The sequence below is a fragment of the Pleurodeles waltl genome, chromosome 5 (genome assembly GCF_031143425.1).
Source record: "Pleurodeles waltl isolate 20211129_DDA chromosome 5, aPleWal1.hap1.20221129, whole genome shotgun sequence".
Taxonomy (NCBI): domain Eukaryota; kingdom Metazoa; phylum Chordata; class Amphibia; order Caudata; family Salamandridae; genus Pleurodeles; species Pleurodeles waltl.
Genome location: NC_090444.1, coordinates 1,290,752,052 through 1,290,764,795, shown reverse-complemented (window position 1 = coordinate 1,290,764,795; position 12,744 = coordinate 1,290,752,052).

Genomic DNA, 12,744 nt, shown 5'->3' with positions numbered 1-12,744 from the left:
CTACTATTTTGGGGTAGAAAAGATAGAGAAAGCATAATCTTCATCCATGTGTCCTTAATAGAATCTAAAATTCTGATTGAATATGCAAGAAACTTTTCTATTCCCCCGTGCAGCAGCTCTTCACTCTTCGCCTGCTGATGTCTGTTCTGCGCTGACATACTCACAGCGATATGCTGCTTGATTTGCAAACCATCTGGCGCTCACATCAGTTACGTGCCGTCATACTGGATGAGCTAATCTTCAGCTTTTACATGGGTAGCTGCATTATGTTGGTCAAAATACAAACCCATGTACATTGCCTTAAATATATTTTGCATACCAAACTGTTTTTCATATTAAGAATGGCTGCTGCTTCTGCTCCTCTGCAGATTTTCCTTAAGCCAGGTTATTGTGACTGCTTTTGAACAAATCTGTTTTCTTCTGGCAGTTTTATATTCCGGATTTCTTCTTCCAGGTATTTACTTTTGTTCTCATTATGCAGCAGTGTTACAACTCACTACCACCACTACTTAAAAATCCAAGAGATGTACCAATTAAATGGTGTAAATGAATTGGTTTATTTAATACCTTTATGACAGCTAATGATGTTAATTAATGTTCTGCTAAAAGTTTGAAAGGGTTATTGTGAAATGCTATTGGTACAGAGGCACAATAAATATTTAATCATTTGCCTCAACATTAAGCGCCTCCTGAAGCAGAAGAATATGATGAATACAGTGTAGCTCTAGACGGATTAAAAACCCATTTGAGCATTGAGGAAATGTGATGGAGTGCTCTAACATTTACTCGAGGCATCAACCAGCAGTGGAACCTGTTGAGAGTTAGTGTTGCTGCTCTCCATATTGTAGCTGCGATATGTGAGTTTGGTATTATTGTTGATCAATATGTCAGAGATCAAGTGATCATGCACTGCTTCAACAAGAAAATTCAAGAACAATTATTAAGCTATTCAAATCTGAAATTAGCTGAGGTGGTTGAAGTGGCAAAAGTATTAAGAGAGCAGTGTGCTCATGCAAAATACTAAATGAGGAAAATAATAACCAGGTTGAAGTTTTGTTGGTTCACAGTCTTGACAAAAATACATTTAACAAATGAGGTAATAAAAGCAACAACAAAGTAAAATGTACTAGATGTGGATCTGGGGTGCATTCTCACAAGTTTTTATGTCCAGCATTGTCAAAGGAATGTTTCAAGTGTGGAAACATTGGACAATTCTCTTCTGTTTGCAGGTCACAACGTAGTGTCAACTCTGTAGTTCATAATAGATATGACTATGGTCATGATCCACAGCACAATGAAAATCAAATTCTTACTGTAGGTGGTGAGGAAAACAGTCAAAATGAGATATTGAGCACCTTTATAGATAAACATGCATGCAAAACACTTAATACCTAATTGTGAGGTTTATATTGATGGTGTTAAAACAACTATGTTAGTGGATTCTGGATCTCCATTTTCTGTAATTTCTGAGTTGTTTTAAAAAACAAAATGGAGCTTCAGAAACATTGAAAATAATTATGTGAAAGCTCATGAATATTGACGGGCTATCTTTAATATACTATGTTTTGTGGCGGCCTCCATTTGATATGTGTCTTGCACAATTTTAGGAAATGTAAACATTGTAAAAAATGGTCAACATGTTCTAGAATGGAGACCTCAAGGAAACCTTGGACTTGTTTTGGACCTGTCCTTGGATATCCCTTTGTACTGCATGACTATTTTTCAAGGTATTGATGGTGCTATTTCTCATTACAAAGATGTATTTAGGAATGAACTGGGCATGGTCAAAGAGTTCTCTAATGAGATTAAACTTAACGTATGGGCATCTCCTGTTAGGCTCAAATTCTGGGATGCACCTCTCAGTGTAAGAAAGGATCTTAGCACTCTATTACAACAGTTATTGGATGAAGGGGTAATTGAACCTGTTGAGTCCTCCCAATGGGTGTCTCCCTTAGTTTTGGTTAAATAAATTGCTATCTAAGGCTGTGTGCTGATTTGAAGTTTCTAAATCATCAGATTGATGTTGACTGCCATCCCCTTCCAAAAATACAAGAATTATTGCCACACTTGGAGGGTACAAAAATCTTTCAATTTTTAGACTTTAAATCTGCATATCACCTGATTGAGGAAGCAGAGATTTGCAGACACCTAACCACTTTTATTTCAGCTGATGGAGCTTTTAGATGTGTTCAGATGCCTTTTAGCCTTGTGTCAGCGGCACCCATCTTTCAAAGATGTATGTTTGCCCTCTTCAAAAGTATGGATGGAGCTCTGGTATTTCAGGACCACATTCTTGATTTTGCTGACACCACAGAACTATACAATTTACAATTGTCAAAAGTGCTACAAGTGGTACAGGGGAGAAGTATTACATTACAAATGGAGAACTGCATGTTTCTCACACAAGAGGTGGATTATTTGGGTCATACCATCTCGGCAACAGGTATTAAACCTAAATAAAGTTTGATTCAGACTATTGAAAAATTACCAATACCAAAGGACAGAGACCAATTGAGGTCTTATCTTGGATTGTGTGAGTTCTACTCCACATTTGTAAATATGTTTTCTCAAATATCATTGCTCTTAAGAAACTAACTCAAGAAGGGAATCAAATTCAAAAGGACTTTGGAACATCAGGAAGCATTTAGTAAGGAGTGAATTGTGAGGTCTTTGCCAATAACTCCTTTTAATCGAAATTGTTACTATAATTTTATGTTGATGCTAGCTTTGAAGGGTTATGTACCATGCCTAATCAGAGATGCTAGGGTTTGGAGAGTACAGTGGCTTTTGCATCGAAACCTCTTTCATGTCCTGAAGTCAGGTACTCTACCACAGAAAGGGAGGTTTTGGCTTGCACATGTCTATTGAACACTTCAGAACGGGATAGAGAACAGATCACAAACCCTTGTTAGCATTGTGGGATAGAAATGGTACTTGTAGAGCCTCTGCTCATTTAGTCAGGATTCTTTCTAAAATCTATGAATTCAACTTTCGAACAGATTATATTCACTGAGTTTGCAAGAGTTGTGGATTGTTTATCAAGATCAATTAATGGTGCTGCTGAAGCTTGTGCTGAAAGTTTTGAAGAATGTGTAGTTGCAGCAGTGGACGTTGTGTTGTCTGTCTGTGGTGGTGAGTTAACTAGAGAAGTATGAATGAACAGCTGTCAAGAAGATGGGGAATTAAAAAATATAAAATAATTTTGCATTAAAGGATGGCCTCAAGAGAAAATGTTAACGTCATCTATGCAAATTGCTTGGAAAGTTAGAGATGTTATCTCCGTTTTGTTTCAGAGAAGTATACTCACAAATGTAAAATTTTGTAAACAAAGTTCAGTGTGTGTTACTTCTGATAGGTTCCTTTGTATTAACAAATCTATTCCCGTGATTTTTTAATTTCCCAACATACCGTGGGGAAAATTAGCTCTTGTCATTTTAGGGCTCTATGATAATCTCTCAAGATGTAAAGTGTATGCATTTGTGCTAATTGATTAATTTTCATGGTTTGCAAAAATCAAATGGGTATCCCAACCTACTACTGATGGCATTGTTACAATTTTTAAGAGATTGTTTTTGCAAAGAGGGTTTACCATCACGGTTAATGGTAAACAGTTCTTCTTTTAAATTTCAAAAGTTTCTTGGAGATAAAGGTATTTATCATTTCACAACGGCACTTTACTCACCTAATATGAATGGTCTTGTAGAAAGATTTAATTGTTTAAGATGTACAAGCAGCACTTCCAATATGCTGGATGTAAAGGAGTTTGTTTTAGAAAACATCTGGGCTTATCATTCGACTCCCAATTTGGGCACAGGATTTGCCCCATTTTGTATGCTTAAAGATCGGGTGCCACATACTTATCTCACGTCTTCTTTTATCAAAATAGAATTACCCATTTTAGATATAAAAACTATGTACGGGCAAGGGAAAAAAAAGTCGAAACTAAAAGAACAATGGAAGTGGCAAATTCTAACAAGTCAAGAAAAATCAAACTTCCTTATCATGTAAAAAAAAAAGGCGAATCTAAATTTTCAAAGCCTTTTAGAATTATCAGAATGGATAAGAATTCCGTTAAACTAACAATGAATCATGGTGGAGTAAGAATAAACAGGTTAAAGTTGTTGGAAGTCTGTTAAGCAATGATAATGATGACTCATGCGGGTCAGAGTGAGGCGTACCCTTCTTCTCAATTGCTTTCTTTTTCAGATGCGAAGGCCCATATGCACATTATGGAAGATGGTCCTGGAGAAGATTCAGGTATTATTGACTCTGAAGTGGATTTTGAGTTCATTGAACCCGCTCCTTCTACTATTCTGAAGGATAATTCTGTTCATAACAAAGATGTTTCTGATTCTGATTATGAATTTATTGAACTTACCACTCCATCTATGTGCAGTTTTGATTCTTCTCGCAAGGGGTATCAGATATTAAAGGACTATCGTCTTAAGAGAAAGATCTCAACTCCTAAATATCTCTCTGATTTTATTTTAAATTAGGTTTATTTTTCTAGTTCTTCATAGTTATCGCAATGTTTATTTTCTTGTTATTTCAGTTATGTAAATGGAGGTGATATGCGGTAGTCTACTACTATTATTACTATTGTTGTTACGCAACTTTTACTATTGTTGTTACACAGCTTTTACTATTGTTGTTATACATTGTAAATCATACATACAGATCGTTCTACTGTTTTTAGTTATTCCTATGTGCACGAGCTGTTCTAGTTTTCGGCTTTTCCACCTAGGCTTCTCGTGCTTTGTGTTCTAAAATTGCAGGTTTCAATGTTTGCATTTGAGCTCCTGGCAGTTGGTCTCTGGTCATCGCTGTGACTAGCTCACCTCTTCTGCAGGGGACAATTTCAAGAATAAAAGTCGTTTTCGTCTTACCTGCTGTGCGTCCTGATCACATTACTGTCATTTGCTTAAATTCAGCCGTGTTGCACCACCTAGTGGTTCATCTCTAAAATGTAACAGATTCACTGAAATATGAAGGGAAAGGTATTGAAAAACAGGTAGTTCAATAAATACTTCATTTTCGCAAGCCCGTGTATTTAGGGATGAAGAACGTTGTTGGTGTCTGCAAATTAAGTGTTAAATTCAGGTTTACGCCTGCAACGTCTCCCAGTTTATTCTGAATGTAAACAGATGCGGGCATAAAGTTTTGTTATAAACGATGAACGCATTCCTCAGCATATCGGCAAAACACATCCTTATGCATTCATATGGTACATGCGCTATTAGGTCGCAGACCTTCTCGGTGACCTACAATATCCATGTACTACACTGGCGAAGTAATTTATCTCCTATATAATTGGGAAACATATGGGAGTCTCTAGGGTTCCTTTAGAAGAACAAAGTATATTAGCAGGAATAAAGTAGCCTGCTAATAAACTGAGGGGAAGACTTGCTGATATTTGGCACAAAGCAGCACGAGAGAGCAGGAATGCACTACATATACTAAGATATGGCGTATTCCTGCTCTTTCTCTCTGCTCTGGCGCACAAGCGCCAATGCCTGCGTCCTCGCACCATGGTGCGTGCCCCCACACTCAGGCACACACACACATACACAAACACCATGTTACAGAAACAAGGGGGCTTATTTACTAGCCCCTATCTCCACGGAGCATCATTGTCAGAGGCGCTCGGTGGCGCTGTGCCAATTTCTATATTTATAAGTCGGCGCTAAGCCACTTTGCATGGCTTAACGCTGCCTTGTCAATATGGGCCCCCAATGCAGTTTTCCGTGGCGTAAGGGCAAGCAATGGGTGTTTCCACGCAACACCCATTGCTTTGGACACTCTCCCAGATTTATGAGAAATCATGAATCTGAGGCAGCGCCAAAAACTAAGGCCACCCCAAGGGTGAAGTTGGAGTGGAGCAAAGAGGAGAAATACTTTTATTTCTCCTCGTGTTTGCTTTTTCTATGTGTGCTGCTTTCTGCACCACACATAGACAAAGCAAATTGCCATTGTTGATTGTTTATCTGCAAGAAGGGATACCTTCCTGCACATAAATAGTCGTTCTCTGCAATGCAGACAGCCTTGCACTATGGTGTAGGAGTGCCTGCATTGGCTCTAAGCAGCTACTTTTAGCACCAGCACTAGGGAAATAACAGAGGTGCGCTGCCTTTTCATAATTACTGTGCATCCCTGCGTTTCTGAAGTGACGCAGCACGGTGCTGCCAATTTTGGCACAGCACATTGCCACTTTCTTGTAAATGAGGCCCTAGATATTGGGCATTAACAATGTAACACATCTTGGGGATGCAGGGGGCAATAGTAGTATCTTTGCAGTGATAGACAGCATTGGAATGTTACTCCTCAAACTGTCTCCCCTCACTAATTGTTCCCAAGTCCTGTCCTTTTGTGATGATTGCTGCTCCCATCCTCAGCAGAACCTTTGAAGATGATTTTGGGTGTCAGCACCACCTCTGGGTCCACTCTGGAAGGACGGGCGTTCATTGAAGGATTTGCAACAAGATTGCTTGAAGAGGTCCACGACTGTCTGTTCGATAGTAGCTGATTATCTCAGCCTCGTAAAGAGATGTGGACAGGCAGGGAAGAAAATTCACCCTTCTGTACTTATCACTTCACTAACGAATCACTAAAGATGCCCAAAGATACTTTGAGAACTGTCCCTTGTAAGATGAAGACATTGGGAATCAGCGAATAAGGAGTCAACGTCTTGGCGTATTAAGAGTTCCAGGAACCCTAATGCGAGCTAGGAAGGGATGGATCCCCCTCCCCATCCCGTCGTTTCGTAGTTGAAAACAGCTTTAATCAGGGTGTGGTGGACCCCTAAGGCCCCTTTGCCCCGTGCAACTGCACCCTCTGAGTTATTTATAGTTATGTCCCTGAGCATCTCTGTGAGGTAATTCTCGAGGGCCTGGATCTGGATTTCGCGAATCCACAATTCTTTCCAGCCAAACCGGCAAGTCACTAAACCCTGGTAAGGACAAACGCATTAATCTGAACAAGAGCAGTTCTGAATTCTTTGCAGATAAAATTCTGCATGAATGCTTCTATGGAAATTATCAACTTTGAGAACCGACACACAATTTGAGAAAATCCAAGAGAGAATGAATGCTGAACTTTTACAATGGAAGGTTTAATACATATTGGTGAAGGGGTCCCAAAGTCATAAGCGAGAAAAAGGGAAATTTGTGTTCTGGGCCTTTTTGTTCAACCCGAGAGAGTCACAAATGCATAAATCTTAACCATGCAGTTTACACATTGCACGACGTAAAATATATTTTCCATGCAGCTACATAAATGCATTTTTTAGTTTGCCAATAAGTAGCTTTCGGGAACAAATCTTAATTGAAAACCTGCAATTATTTAATCTCATTTTCCTGAGTAGTTTTCCTGACTAATGCTTGGATGAAACAGGAGAGCATTATTCCTATGAACGCAGTAGCGTGTCTTGTGCTACTGTTTTGTGGATTTTCTTTTCGCCTGCTTTTCGCCAGTTTTTGGTCTTTTTCTGTGTACACATCTACTACATGGTAACGTATGATGCTCATTTGTGGGGCATCTTACTCACATACATCTCAGATTTATACTTTTCTTGCGCAAAACAATTTTACTCCTGCATAAATTATGCATCCATGGTGAGGGTAAGTACTTTTGGGATCAAAGCATTGTCTTGTAAATAAATTAGACAATATCATTATACTTTGTGACGAGCAAAGAGGACTTGAAACGTCTTCCTTCAGGCGATTTTTTATCTGAGATATTAAAGTGACTATAAACTGACTTTGAAAGAGAGAAAAGCGAGTTGCCCTTCAACCGTTGTGCTTTGAAAGATCAGTTTCATCTTGAAAAAGTTCCAATGCACAGTTTCAGTAGCAGTGCAGTGAATAACAGTTACTGCAGAGTCTCTGAACTTCACTGGTCTGCATGTCTCGCAATGCGCACAACATCAACAGGTTGGGAGTGGACAAGGTTTTTGCTCCCCCCTGATATTTTGTCACCTCGTTTCTCCATTTGGACTACATCCCTTTCTGGTGAACACTTATGCACTCTAACATCTTAGTGGCTCCATAACTGCACCAACCTGTTGAACTAGAGGCAGCCTCTGTTTGTAGAGCGCCCTTGCAAGGATAGGTTCAGAAAGGTAATGGCAGAGGCCCCTTGTGCCTTCCCATATTCATTCGATGTGAGTCATTGCTCATTGGTTATCACTATAGGACCGCAGGAGTTGCCCTTGGACAAAGGCCCCTGTATGCTCGGAGTACTGATCTCAGGGCAGAAAGGTACCAATAGTGACCTATCAAGAGGTGGTAAACGAGGAGTCATAGCTTCAGCTTCACTTTGTGTCCTCCAGTTTGTTGCGCTGCAACACGCAATGGTATCAATCACTGCACTCGTATTTGCTCAACCTGCCTGCGCTTCTGCATCTGCTTGCACTGCACATGGCTTTGCCACATCACATGCCTGCTTGTGCACCTACTAGAGCACCGTCTCAGTACTTTCTGGGAGATCCTCATTTTTATCCTCCTTAAAGTCCTCTTTGGTTACCAGAATAAAAAGATAAGGAGTGGTGCAGTTGGGGAGCAGCTTTAGTTCTCTCCTTCATATGCAGATCTGGTATTTTAGTTTTTACTAGGTACTTTGAGGCCATTGACCAGAGATTCTTTAGGGCGTTTGGTCACTTCCTCAGGAAGATTTAGTTATGGCCGTCATAGGCCGCTTGGAATATAACATTTGGACTTTCTATTTTGTGTTTTAAGATTTGTAATCTTTTCCATGTCAAAGGTACATTCTAAGGGAAACTGAATACTAGTATCATTCTCAGTCCACATATCACAATCCTTTAAATACCTGTACATTGTCTTGTCATACCGATGAAACAGAAAGTGGATGGAAGTCCCCTCTTGGCAAACCACTGCAAATGTAGAGCACTTAGGTCCAATTTTAGCCTAGTTTACTATCAATCACACAACGACCAAAGAATTGCCTGCCTGTCACAAAAGGATTACATCGTTTGTCGACTAAAAACATCTTGGGAAACAGGGCAGAACATGAACAGTCACACCTGTTGAGTCATGAAGATCCAAATGCTCCCTTTCATTTGGGAGATCCATGATTACAACCCTTTAGCGTTCACAGAACTTCCTGGGCATCCTGTTTACCTCAAGGTCCAGACTTGGTAAACAACATTTATCCAATAGGGCATATTCTTTACACAAAGACCTAAACCAATGCCACCTGCTCCCTCTTGGATTTCACTTACTTCCTACCTCCTGGTACCATTGACTTCCAGCTTTTCTACTTGTTCCTTATCCTAACTCCGTTTGTCATTTCTGACATCTTCTGACTGGCAGGCAAACAACTACTTGTTTTACACCAATAAATACAAATACAGACTCTCATTTAAAAGTTCATATCGCACAAAAACCGCATAGACCTTGCTGATGGTCTAAGGGAGCGGCCATCCTCCACCCAAGTACTCTACAGAAAAACTTTTTTCTATTTATCTTACCCTTGAGGGAGGCAAAGAGTGGAGGTCTGGTCCACCTACACCCAACACTCCTGATCAAGTTGTTGCAAACCTAGTGTCACAGCAGCAAGACTGTAATCTGGGTTTGGGATGATTCTGCAAAATAGATTTGTTAATAATCTGCAATCCTATATATATCTGCAATAGATATTTCTGTCAGCTATGAAGGAGAGGAGCTTCTCAAGTCTGGAAAAAGCACACATTTACAGCAACCCTTGGAAACTTCTCTTGTGAAGAAAGGTACTCGATAATGTAGATTAATTTCTTCTTTATTAAGCGTGCAAGTACAACCCTTGCCAGACCAAAGCGAAGGCACCTAAGCTGTACGAGGTCTGCCAGGTCTAATGCCGTCACAACAATCCATAACAGAACCTTTTGCAGTTGCTAAAATACAACACATCTCCCCCTTTAATTTATTACAGAATATCATACCTGTAACATAGGAATTAGAAATGAACAAACAACACAAAGAAATTACACAGGGTTATATACAGAAATTACACAGAACTATATACACTAACGAATTAAGGCATATATAGTAAACAAAATCGCCAAAACTATATACATGGGGACATTGCTAATGCACTCATAATGTCTCATGCACTGCAGTCTAGATGATTCCCGATCGCTCCTCCTCACACTGCGATCCACATCTCTCACACTCTCCCCTCCATTTTATACTTATGACAAACCTTCCGCACACGGTCATTGTGCCTCTTAACATATTTGCACTGATATTTCACTACCTTCTCCTCAATATCTCTTCTCGACGTCGTCTTGACCCCTGCTTTGTTCATCCAGGCAGGAGTCAATTTCGTCCCAGCTACTCTTCCTTTCAGAAATATCCATTGCAGACATATATAGGATATATATAGGATTGCAGATTATTAATAAAACTATTTTGCAGAATCATCATGTCGATAAATTGATCCCTTATCAGTTCTTCTTGTAAATCCCTAAACTTGCAAGACACAGCTAACGTTCTTAATTCTGAAACATATTGCTCCACAGTTTCTCCTGGAGCCTGAGTCCTAGAAAAAAACTTTGTGCCTTTCCACAACCAAACTAACTTTCTTACCATAATTATCTTCCAAAGCTTTCATAGCCACACTATACGCATCCCCATTAGTGTTGTCTGATACTGAATCGTCATCACCCTCACCATCAACATTTGAAGAGGCACCTCGATTAGTTTTAGGGAAAGTTTTTAACACTCTCCTTCCCTCTACTCCCAAATTGTGCCTTACAATTGCCAACTTCCACAAAGGATCGAACGTGACCCCACCAATTGCCTCAAGATAAGTCTCGAAGGCTTCACGCCACTCCTCCCAAACCATGCATGGTGAACCAGGATTTTGCAAAAACTTCGCCGGCGCTAAAATGGAAGATAGATCCATCGTTAAGACCCAGATCACAATGCTAGAACAATAACTGATCCCTATTTGAACACAGTCCAACCTAAAAAAAACAATAAACTATAACAAACAAAGTAGACACCGCGCGTCTATTCCGCTTTCATCGTTTCACCCGGTGACTTCGCAATATACAATAGTTCAACCACATTTCCTACACATAGAAACCTATGTAAAAAAAAATAAAGAATTAAAATAAACAAAGTAGTCACCATTGTCTTTCCCGCATTCGCTTTCTCCCCAAGTAGACCTTTAAAGTATCAAAGCTGCAACTGTATATTAAACATCCAATGTTGACGATCCTTTAGGTGTTCTTTTAGAATATATATATACTGTATTTGTTTTTATAACTTAGACGTGTACGCTTGTCCCCGTCTTCTTCTATGGAAGTTAAAACAATTACTTCCCAACTTCCTGCGGCATCTCCGTTGCCGCAACAACCACGCCCTGGTTTCCACAATGCGTGCGCTGCACACGATTGTCGCGCTCGCTCAAGCTTTCTGACTTCCAGTGGCTTCTCTCAGTTGCTGTGACAACTGCACCCTGTCTTCAATCATGCGCATACGTTTGCACGTCGTCACCTCATCCTGCTCAACCGGTGAGATCCTCACGCGTTGTCTCTTATTATTTTTTAAAAGGAAACGTTTGTTTTGCACCTTGGTAGAGCGAGACCCCGCAGTAACACTAAACATGCGCTCACAACGTGATGGACAAAACACGTTTACCAGAATTGAGTTCACAGTGGTGAGCTTTGATCTTTGACAAACACACAGAGTTTCCATAAAGTACAAACAATTTGGCACGGTAGTTTCTCACCTCTCCGTACGCTGTAGTTCCTGTCTCTCCCACCTTTTCACTGTGGTTCTATTATACACATTTTCCTGTTGCTCCCACCTTTTTTTTACTGTGGTTCCATCATCCACATCTGCGATCCAATCTGGATTTCATCAATTACTTCTTTAAATCCTCCTCTGGCAGGGGTTGAATGCCAATGGCACATTGCACTGACAGCCGGGCTTTCTCCAAACGCATTCCATCCTTGTCACCATATTTCTTGTGAAGAAAGGTACTCGATAATGCAGATTAATTTCTTCTTTATTAAGCGTGCAAGTACAACCCCTGCCAGACCACAGCGAAGGCACCTAATCTGTACGAGGTCTGCCAGGTCTAATGCAGTCACAATAATCCATAACAGAACCTTTTGCAGTTGCTAAGATACAACAACTTCCAGAATAGGGTGACGTAATCTTAGATTTTGTTACTCTAGGAGGCAGGTGTCTGAACAAGATCATAAGAAACAGTGAAATAGAGAACAAGCATTTGTCAAATCCATCCATATGCATCACTCTCCACTCAGAGCAGTTTTGAAGTTTCATGTCTCAAGTGCCAATCTGAGCAAGTTTATCCATAAGGCCAAGGGGAGTTGACCCCCTGTCTGCCCGCAAATATATTTTATACATTATGCTGGCAAACAGGAGACGTAATGCTGGAGGTGTGGTTTACCTGCTGTGACCAGTAGGATCTGTTTATCTGAACTGTGCATGTCAGGTTGGATGGTATTTTGCTTGTTGCCTGCCTGACATGCGCAGTTCAGGCTTTTCCAGTCATCTGTGTTTGTAAGATAGGGAACCAAACACACAGCCCCATCAGTCTCTGATGGAGTGCTGTTTTTTTCTGACCCAGCCTATCCTTGCAGTGCTCTTGTAATGTTAACTATTATAAACAGCATGAGAACACTGCTTTCATTGGCTGAGGTGTGTGGTGCTAGTTTCTCCATGCAGAACATGCACAGTTTTTCATTGCAGCAGACACACAGTGTGGTGGATTTAA